This window comes from Penaeus monodon, chromosome 37, assembly GCF_015228065.2.
Source record: "Penaeus monodon isolate SGIC_2016 chromosome 37, NSTDA_Pmon_1, whole genome shotgun sequence".
NCBI lineage: Eukaryota > Metazoa > Arthropoda > Malacostraca > Decapoda > Penaeidae > Penaeus > Penaeus monodon.
The window spans coordinates 1,259,988-1,268,890 of record NC_051422.1 but is presented as its reverse complement, the minus strand read 5'-3'; positions in this window follow the sequence as shown (position 1 = coordinate 1,268,890).

Below are 8,903 nucleotides of genomic sequence, written 5' to 3'. Positions count from 1 at the left end.
GCATTGACCGGGGCCCCCCAAAATAGGGGGGGGGGGGGGGCCCTTGAGTTTTGGGGGGCGAGGCCCGGGGGGGCCGTTTTCGGGCTCGGGACTTCGGCGAGGGGAGTCCGTCCCCCCCCCTCCCTCCGCTCCCTGCGCCCCTTTCTGCTGCGCCTCCGGGCCCCCGCCCTCACTCCCGGGGGCCTTCGGGGGCGGGTGGGGGAGGGGCTGGGGGCCCTCTCGCGAGCAGCCCCGCCCGCCCTGCACGGGGGAACCGCTCGGCTCGGGGTGGTGCCCCTCCGTCGGTCCTGGTGGCCTGGGCTCTCGAGCCTCACCGGGGGCCCCCGACCCCTCTCGGGGCTCTCCCCCAGGGGCGGGGCGGCCGTGGATGTTTTGCGCCACCCGAGACCTCGCCCGGGGGGGACCGAAGGCAAGGGTTAGTATTGAGAACCCCAACCGACGCCCCGGTGACAAAGGGAAAAGAACAAAGGAAAAACTATAAAGGAATTTCTTAAAATTATCGAAAAGAAAAAAAGAAGAAAAAAAAAAAGGAATGAAAAAAAGTTCTTTTAAATTTTTGGGAAAACAAAGAAAAAAGTATGGAGTAAATTCCCGAAGTACGGGAAATGTAAATTTTTATATAATTATGCTTCAGTTTTTTGAATGTGTGAATGCGTGTGCGTGTATGTGATTTGTGTTGCGGGATTGATTGTGTGTGGCGTGTATGTGATTGTGTGTGTGGGTATTGATTTTGGTGTGCGTGTAGTAGGGGTGCGTGTATGTGATTGGGGTGTGCTGTATGTGATTGTGGTGTGTTTGTGTGGTGTGTGTGTGTGTGTGTGTGGTGTGTGTGTGTGTTTGTGTGTGTGTGTGGTGTGTGGTAGTGTGTGTTTGTGTGTGTATGTGTGTGGGTGTGTAGTGGAGTGGGGTGGTGTGTTGTGGTTGTGTGTTGTGGTGTGTGTGTGTATGTGTTGTTTTGTGGTGTAGTGTGTGTGTGTGTGTGGTGAGTGTGTGGTGTGTGGTGTGTGTTGTGTGTGGGTGACTTAACTTTTTTTTCTCGTAAAAAAATTTATATAAAATTATGGATGTGATTACAAAAGCCTCATTATATGTGAAAAAAAAGTATCATAAATTTTTTGATAACTGGCTTTTATTTCAAAGTGAAAAAAAAAAAAAAAAATTTATTAATATTAATGAGGTTCCTCGTAAAAAAAAAAAACAAAGAAAAAAAAAATAGGAAAAAAAATAACCCTTTTAAAAATTTTTTTTTGGTCACTCTAAAAAAAAAAAAAAATTAAATCGGGGAAAAAAAAAAAATTTAAAAAACAAATGAAAAATTTCTGAAAAATAAAAGGAAAAATTTGAACTTAAAAAATGGAAATAAAAACAAAAAAAATTGTTTAAAAAATTAATTTTAATACTGAAAATTGATTAGACGATAAATTTAAAATGTAATTAAAAATGATTTAAAGAAAAACCTATGAAAAAATAAAACCCTTTGATTAAAAAAATTTTTAAAATTTTGTTGACCAATTTTATTCTGTTTGTTAATTTTCTCCAGGTTTTAACATTTTTTCTTTTTTTAAAACTTAGGAAAGTTTAAATAAAAAACTTGGGAAATTGTTTTGGGTTTTCCCCTCTCCCCCTTTTTTCCCCCCTTTCCCTTTTTGGGGTTTTCTGTTTTTTTTAAAAAACCCCCCCCCCCTCCTTTTTTCCAACCCAACCAAACCAAAAAAAACAAAACTCCGGGGCACACAACCCAAAAACCCAACCCCAAAAACCCCCACAAAAACCCCCCCACCAACACCCCCCCACACCCCAACACCAAAAGCAGAGGGGGTTTTTGTTTGGAAAAATGGTTCTGGGGGACGGGAAAAACCGTGGGGTTAGCGGGGGGAGGCAACAGGAGGGCGCTTTTGGGGGTTTTTGGGGAAACCCGTGGTTGTCCTTTGGGGACCGGAAAACTGGGGCCCTGAAAGCTTATTGGCGGGGAGCTTTTTTCCCCCGAGGAAAAAAAGTGTCGGGTAAATATTGGGTTTTAAAAAAAGGAAAAGTTTTTTGTTTTACTTGTGTGTCCCCTTGGGTTTTCCCCCCTTGTCTGGGATTTTTGGGTTACCTTTGATTTGGGGGACCCCCTGGGGTACCGCCCTCCCTGCCCTTGGTTTTTCGGGCGGGCGGGGCTTGGTGTAAAAGGGGGGAGTATTTGACGTGAAAGCCCGTTTTCCTGCCCCGTGGGGCAGAGAGGGAGGGGGCAAGGGGGCGGGAGTGGGTTTTGAAGGACCAAAAGGATATCATCCAGGGGCCCGGATGAGGAAAAAAGGCAAAAAAAGGGCAAAAGAGGGCCGAGGGACCGAACGCCATCTGTCGGATGGGGAAGGAAGGCAAGGCAGCCGCCACGGGAGGGCACGAGAAACCCATCTGTGAAGAAAAAAAGGGCAGAAAAAAGGCCTGCCACGGGAGTAAACCCTGATGGAGGAGGGAATTTAAGGGCGGGGTTCGCGGGGGGGGAAAAAGGGGAAAAAGGGGCCAGAGGAAAAAGTTGCAGCGGAAAGGGCGAGGTTCGGCCCCAAAGTAAAGAGGGGAAAAAGGGGTTCCGGGGTGTGGGGGAAAACAGGGGCCTGCACGTCTTTTTTGGGGGGCGCCGGGTCGTGCAGGAGGGGGGCCCTGGGACCGCTTCCCTGGGTTGGTGGGGGAAAACGGGGCCCCCGGAACCCCCCTCTTGTTCCCCCCTCCCCACCGGTTTTGTTTCCCACCTTCTCCCCCTGGCCCCCCGGCCCCCAAGCCCCTACTAAGCCCTAACCGGGAATCCTGGGAGGCAAAAGCCCCCCTTTTAAAAGGGGCCTGAGGTTTGGGCCGGGGAAGGCCCTGCATGGAGCAGGAAAGGGCCCCGCGGGGAAGGTGGGGACGGGGGATCCCCTGCCTCAACCAGCTAAAGGGGTTTTTGAAACCCCTTTGGGGACCCCCACCACCAAGGAAGGAACGGGGGACCGGACGTGGCGGCAGCCCAGCTGGCGCAAGTGGGGGGTGGTAAGGGGTCGACTCCTGGGGCTGAGAAGAGTATCGTGGTCCGGGCCCCTGATTTTTTTGTTGACGCTTTACGGGCCAGCAGCTGCAAATCTACGTCAAGCAGGCCACCCTGGGACCTGCGGGTGGCGTGGCGGGGGCCCTTTGGAGTTCAAGGCCTTCCTAAAGGCAGCCGGGGCCACCCACCTACCCCCGCCGGACCCGGGACCGGGAACAAGGGGAAAAATAGATAAGAGGGGTGACCGGAACTTTCCCAAAAGGTTGTTTTGGGGGCGCGGAGGTAGGGAAAGACTAGTCATGTCAGGGGAGCGGAGAACAGTCTTCTCAACCGGACAGATTCTATGCCTTTCGCAGTGCTGCAGGACTGTGGTGGGAAAGGGTCCCATCCGGTGCATGTCCTAGGGCAAGGAAGTGGTACAGGGGAAAAATCGGACGGGGAAAAGGGGGGCCGAAACCCAGCCGTCCTCGGTTCCCGGCCCCGACTTGATAAACTGCCGTCGAACCAGCACGATGCAGGTGGGGCTCAATAGATGGGGAAACCATGCCCCCTGACAGTGGACCTGGGGCTGAGAAGACCCTAGTGCGGGCCCGATATTTGGCCCCTATGCGACTTTCAAGCCCAAGAGACGTTGGTGTCACGGGGCATTTTTGCACTCAAAGGGGGCCCGTGGAGGTTGATTGGCCGGGGAGCACGGTGCAGCGGGTCCGGTGATGTGGCCCAGCGGCAGCATGCTTTCTGGGCCATACCGAAAGGGGTTGTCGCCCGGACGGAAATGGGAGGGTGCACGGTGAAAATTGCCCTTGCTTCCCGGGTTTTTCGGCAGAGGTAGTTACAGGAAAAGACTGCCCGGGCCCCCGGCAGATCGTCCAGGGCACGAGAAAATTTGGGGAGAGGGGCCTTGGGGGGCCCTCAAAACCTGCAGCTGGCGATGGGGTAGCGGTTGGGCGGGGCCTTGTTGGACCCGGAGAGGGGTTTGTTACATGTTGGTACTCTTCCAATAAAGGGCTGAAGGGCCCCTGGGGGGAAGTGGACGGAGGAAATGGGACCGAAGAGGTGGGGGGGGTTTTGGGTGGGCCCGTGTGCTTTCCCCGAGGAATTCCCCCTGGGCCCATGGGGGAAAATTACCCTGGGCCATTGAAAAAAGGGGACGTTACCCCAAGGGGGAGAGGGGGGTGGACGTGGGCGAAAAAAGGACGGCATTTTGGGCGGGGGGGCGGGAGAGACCTGGGGCCATGCCCCCTCTTGGGGGGGAAAACCCTCGGGGCCCCGGGGGGGCAAACCCCCGAATTGGCCCCGGGGACGGAAAAATTTTTTTAAAAATTTTTTGGTTTTAGAAGAAATTTTTTAATTTTTTTTAGTTTGTTTAGGGGGAAAAAGTCAGGCAGGGGTTTGCTTGAAAGGGGGGGGAAGGGGTGCCTGGTCTTTTTTTTGGCGAGGCGGAACAGAGGGGGCCTTGGGGCCTGGGCGCTCGGGGGTTTGGCCGGGGGGCGGGGGGAAAAACCGGGGCCGTTGGGGTGTTGTGGTGTGTGTGTTCCCTTGTGCCAGAAAATGGGTTTCCCCCTTTAAATTAGGGGTGGGGGCATTTTGGTTTCCCCCGTTTTTGCCTGAAAAAAGGCGGGGTTTTGGTTTGGGAAAAGGGGGTTTTGGGGTTTACTTCGTGCCCGCCCGATTGCCTCTCCTGTGCTGGGGGTGTGGGTCAGTGCCCGGACTTTAATTTTAACCCTATAAGGGGTTTTGTTCCCCGTTTGGGGGGGGAAGAACACCCCAACAAATTTCAAAGTATTTTGATATTTATATAACCCATTTATATTTCTAAAAAACCAAAAAAAATTATAATAAAATATAAACCGATATATACTGAGGTCCGGTATAAGGAAATTAAAAAAAAAAAAAAACCAGGGAAAAATTCCCCTGAATGGGAAAAGGAAAATTTTTCCCCCTTTGGGTTACAGGCAATTATTGTGAAAGGGAAATTTTGCTATAAAAAGGCGATGAGAAACAAAAGATGAATTGGGGCAGGGCCCTGAGGGGGGAAAAAAAAAGGGAAACGGGTCACATTAAATTCAACAAAACAACGAGGGCGGGAAAATACAATTTTAATTTTTTGGGGGTTTTGGGGGGGCCCGGAAAAACCCCCCCTAGGGGGGAGACCCAGGGCTTTACCCATCGGGAAACCCCCCTTTGGGGAAGGTGGGGCAAATGGACCCTAAACCCCCCTTTTTCCCCCCCCCTTTAATTTTTAGTTCCCCCAACCTTTACCCTGAACCCTGGGCCCCCAACATTCTTTCTCCAAAATTGAAAGGGAACCTGGGGGGAATTCGCCCCCCAAAAGTGATTCCCCGGGGTCCCAAAAAACCCTAGGGTAAACCTAAGGGGGGCCCCCCTGGAAATGGGGGATTGCCCATCCCCAAAGCCTTTACCAACGTGGAGAGGCTTTTTAAACCCCTCGGGGAAACCCCAGGAATTATGGGATTTAAGAAGGCCGGAGGTTTTCGAGGGGCCTGTCCCGGGGTGGCCCCCGGGGGGGAGGGGCCGGTGGGGTCGACTTGCGGTGCAAAAAAATGTCGTGGTCCCCGGGCCGTACTTTTTTTCCTTTTCGCCCCGGTGCCCCAAAATTAAAATACAGGACATTTAAATCAGGGGGCGCGAGGGGCCTTTGGGTTTTAAAGGGCCCCCTACAGATGGGGCCGGGGAGGTTAGGGCCCCCCGGGGTCGGGAAAAAAAAAAAAGGAAAGGGTTTAAAAGGGGAAAAAACTTAGGGTGAGCCCCGGGGCTTTTGCTTGTTTTGGGGTGCAATAGGGACAATATCCCTTCAGGGGGAGGGGGAAAAGCTTTCAACCCCCCAAAAATTTATTTTCCCCAGGCTGCAAACTGGGTGGGGGCACCTTATTCCCCAAATAAAAAGGGCGGAAAAACAATGAAAAAGGGGGAAAAAAGGCCTCTTCCCGGGGCCCCAATACGGTCAAAGGGATCGGTGGGGGGCCAAAGAGGAACCCTCCCCCCAATGGGGCGGGTAAAACCCTTCGGTAATTTCCACTACGCCAGTCAACGGAATTTGGGGAGGGGGTTTATAAGGAGTGGGGGTTTATTCGGGCACACGGGCACGGTGCCGGGTGTGGAGAAATTTTCACAGGGGGAAGAAGAGAAAAGGGGGGGAAAAGGGGGAAGGGGAACAAGATTTTCCCGCCCAAGGGGTAAGGTGTTCGCACGAGCCCTTCCCCAGGACAAGGGCTAAACCTTCACGCAGGGAAAGATGCGGAAGTGGGGGCCCATGGGATTCAAAATGGGGGATGGGTATTGGGGGATTGTTTAAAGGAAGGGGTTTGTTCGGGGGGGGAATTTTTCCTAAAAAACCCGAAATGGGAAAGTCATTTTAAAACAAAAAAAAATGGGGGGGAGGGTTTTGGGGGTTTTGGGGGGTTTTCATTTAGGAGGGACCCTTGGGAAGGGGGAAAAAACCCTTAGGTGAAAAAAAAGGGGAAAAGTACCCCAGTACGGCGAGAGGATGGGGAAAAAAATGACAAATAGGAGGTTTGGAAGGGGAGACAGACGCAAAGGACTACCCCTTTTGGGGGAAAACCCTCTGGGGCCATGAATTAAAGCCGAAATCCCCAAAACCCCCGGGGAGGGAAAAAACCCCTAAAAAAGATTTTTTTTTCAGAATGAATTTTAAATTTTTTTGATTTGTTTTTATTGAACAGAAGGGGTCGTTTGAAGGGGGGATATCTAGAGTGGCTTTGGCCGGGGGGAAAGGTTTAAATGAAGGGGAGTAGTAGATACGAGCCAATCTCTATCTCTTGAACCCACATTCCGACACTCTTGGTGCTTGTTGTGGATTTAATTTAGAACAATCAGAAAAAGAAAAAGAAGGATGAAAGAGAAAGAATAGTGAGGAAAGAAAAGAAAGGAAGAAAAAAAAAAAAACATAAGATAATATCAAGGATCACCCAAAAGAAGAGTAAAAGTATGTGTCTGCCACAGCGAAAGCCTCCCTAAGTACATTAACGTGTCTCCTAACCTTATGCAAAGCGAGGCGCTGACACTGACCTGGCGGGAGATGTTTGGGCCAGAGGGCGTTAATGTGGGCAAAATGGGAGGAAATATCAGAGTGAAAAATATAAGGGAGGGGATAATATTGGATTGTAAATAGATAAATAATAAGGATGTGTGTGTCGGGGGGGGGATATATCGGACTTTAAAGGAACTGAAAACATTATGGAAATAGGTAATACTAAATTGTAAAAAAAAAAAAAAAAAAAAAAAAAAATGGAGATGGACATGGGAAATCAGACTGCAAAAAAATAAGGGAGGGGTATTACTATCCAATAAAAGAAAACAGATATTGGGAAATAACAGATAAAAAAGAGCGGGTTGCAAAAGAATAGGGGAAATACCAGATTACCAAAGTGTTGTAATAATCGGGGGAGGAGAAAATAAGACTTCAAAAGAACTGCACAAAATAAGGAAGCCCTCAGACTGCAAAAAATGGGTTAGGAATATCAGACAGCAAAAGAACTTTAAAACACTGGGGTGAAATATCAGTCTGCAACGGAACAAAATGAGAATAAAAGGCACAGAGACGTTACGCTTAACTACGTCATTTGAGAAGAAGAATTTCCTTTAAAATCAAGAGGCTGTTCAGTCAATAAGAATGTTTAGCTGTTTCTTCAGAATTACTAGCTTTACTCATTGGAACATGATATGGTTTTGCCGAATTTTGTAAAGCTATGCTGCTATCATAGAGATGCTTGAGGCAAACAGACGTTTTAAGGAGTAAACTGCAGTAAATAAGTCACTTAACGTAACATAATCAATTCTGTTTATGATCACAGGACTAGATCAATCACCGAGTTGAAAAAAAAGAAAAAAAAAAACAATAACCAGTTATTTATGTCAGTATGCCAAATATAAAAAATATTATCATTTTCCTTTTTTTTATTTATTTATTTTTTTTTTATAGGAAATGGAACTTTTTACTGTTGGTGTCTTATGCGTGTCACAGTCAATACCGAAATTTAATCCATGCATTTAGGAACACTGATGTAAAAAAAAAAGCTCAGTATTGGATTCAGCTTCACTTCACGAGGGTCTTCACACTGATGTATTTTCCTAGCAGAATGGATTACCTGAATGGGCAAATGGGCAGTTACGGAGCCATTAGTGTTGGGGACAACCTATTTGGCTCTTGCGAACGCCTACTGCAAGAGAAAACAAGAGAATACTGAAAAAAAGGAGTGACTAATCATTTCTCTCAGGAGCTACCTGACTTGGAAACGAGCCTGAGTGGATTTCTTAAGCAGCAAAATTCTCTTGACGAAAATGTCAATTCCTGTTTCCACAGATAAAAAAAAAAAAAAAAAAAAATGTTGAGTGGCAGTAGAAGAAAAAATACAAGGCAGGATGATAGTACTAAAGTTAAGATGTGTCTCTTGTAGAATGAACTCTGAAAAGAAGTCAGCAGATAATAAATGGTAAAATGTAAACAGCCAAGAAAAACATGTAAATCCACACCATATGTACAGTTATCTCCAATATTTGTACAAAATAATTCGAATTATATATATATATATATATATATATATATATATATATATATATATATATATATATATTTCGCCTGCCGCATTACTAGCTTAAGTCTTTAGCGGTGTACATTTACATTATAAATTTAATTTCATGAAAAGCCTGTGCTTTGCCTAATCCTTGACTGTAAACTGATGAATAATCTAGCAAAAGGGGTAATCATTACCGATCACCAAATCACGGAAATGGACGTGCTTTGACTGGTAATAAGTACTTTTGGCTGCAAATCACTCGGGAAGAAAGTTCGAAGCTCTACTGACACAATGAAGCATTACAGAAGCTCTGTCTCGTGTTAAACAGAAGGATTGGCTAGTCT